The following is a 2,232-nucleotide window of genomic DNA, read 5'->3' as shown; positions in this document are numbered from 1 at the left end:
CTCACATCAACTAAGCAGCAGTATACTTACTCCACACTAAAGCTTTTTCCACTTTCTACTGACCACTGTTTGCTGTATTTTAAATTCTCAGGCCTCCAACATTTACCTCATCATGAACCACATTTTCCATCCCTTGATTCCGTAAAACTCAGCCATCACTAGATTGTAACTTAAAAACAGATGAACAAACAGTAAAAGAAAAAGCAAACAAATATTTAGAGATAAATAATAGCATGTCATCATAATGAAGTAAGAACTAGTTATAGTTGGAGCCCATTGACTCGTATCAGAATCACTTGCTGAACTTCATATTGTGAAGAAACCTGACCCAAGCCCGCCAACCCCTTGTCCTTGGGAATAGAAGAAAATCCATTTCCTCTCAGCCAAAGACCTGCTTTTTCACTCTTTGATGCCTGAAGTATTGGAGGATGAAATGTCTATTTTCTCAGAAAGCATCCAAATCCACTCTCCTCTGCCTCTGCCACCTTGGACTGTGTCTCTCATCTGTGCCTCAGACGTGACCATTCCCTAAACTGCAGGATAACTTTAAAAGCTGGTTTATTCATGCTTACACAGCAATTTTTGGGGGGAAAACAGAAAACTAATTCCATATGTTTCTTAGGCTCTTTTACAGTGTTCCTTTAGTGTCATGGGGAGAAAAACTCAGGCTCGCATTCCCTTTTAATATGGTGTGGATTTCTAACTTCTTGTGAGCAAGGGCTTCTAAAACACCACAAAGCCTTCCCTAGAAAGATGGTGTTCAGGAATGCATTAGTCTGAGCTTTCCATTAAGAGAAATTTGCAAAAATAAAAACAAGCACATCTTTTGTCTAATTTTCAAATGAAGTAGTTTTGATAATATATAATAAAATAACTCTTTTGATTATGTCTTTCATTTTTTGACCTACAAGAAATCTCCTGGGTTCTTAATGTGTGATGAAGACTGAATAAATTAGGGGAATTCCTTGACAAAAACCTGGGACATGACTGCTCAGGTATATATTGTTATTTTTTTCTATGAAAATAAAATTAGTATCAAATAACTTTAATCTAAGGGAGACTAAAGAAGGTAGACCTTGTATATTCATAAACGTGTAGCCCCAGGTAATACTGAAAGTAACAAAATGTTTGGTTTGGGCACCAAAGGGAACGATTCAATGACTCTTTTAAGTATAGGACTGAGATCTTGAACAAATTTATATCCACAATCATTGGGTTCTTTGCTAAAAGAGTAGAATTATCACCAGAAAATATCCAAGGTATGATGACTCCTTTGTCTATTCGGCTATGTGATTTAAGAGGATATTGAACATGTTTGGGATCAATAGAATTTTTGTGGGTTTAGGCAGAGACATGATCAGGCTCTTTCTGTTCTTGTCTTTCCCCACTAATTGTTTACATCTGAGGTTTCCACTGATATGTGAACTGGTTGGTATAATAGAGACAGCCAGGATTTTATTCCTGTAACTGTTCTCAATTTCTCTCAATTTCTGTCTTAGGCTTTGGAAAGTTCTTATAAGGACTAATAGTTGAGTCAAAGGCTTATAATTATTTATGTGGGATTTTTCATGGTTCTGATGGGTTTTATTTCAGTAAATGATTGAGATTCTGGGTTTTCTGGCCACATAGGAGCGTATGCAAACAGATGAAAATGAAGGGTAGAAGGAGAGGTAAATAAATGAACATAAGATGGGAAACAAAAATTGTGAGAGAAAGGTTATTGGGTTAAGTTTTCCAAATTTTTAATTTGTTTTGGTTAAAATGTATTTTAAGAAAACAAATGTAAAGTACGAATTTTCTTTGGAACCTTCTTCATACCAAAGCAAATAGAAGGACAATGGGATATTTTGCTTCCTTTTGGTCGTCAAATGCCTTTCAAATGGCAAAAGAAAAGATTATGTCAAAAAAAAAAAAATCCCAAAGATATCACCAGGAGCTTAAATTACCTGGAAAAATTATGACATATAGAAAGATGCACAGAGAAATGTGGTTTATAATGTAATTATGCATCATGAGCACAAGTGTAACCGACAGAACGTGCATACTCAGACTGAATCAAACCTCTGAAAGTTTGGTGATACTTGGCTCAAAGCTCTGTTTCTGCTTATCATGTTTGGAGCTCGTAAACTAAGGTCTGCTTGTCTTAAATCCCAAACACAGCCATCTGTGAGTCCCAGGAGAAGGAAAGTCTGCAGGACAGACCTCTCCCAGAACCACACTCCCAGTGACAAA

Source organism: Colobus angolensis, unplaced genomic scaffold, assembly GCF_000951035.1.
Source record: "Colobus angolensis palliatus isolate OR3802 unplaced genomic scaffold, Cang.pa_1.0 Scaffold69, whole genome shotgun sequence".
Classification (NCBI taxonomy): Eukaryota; Metazoa; Chordata; class Mammalia; order Primates; family Cercopithecidae; genus Colobus; species Colobus angolensis.
Note: the sequence above shows the minus strand (reverse complement) of the source record.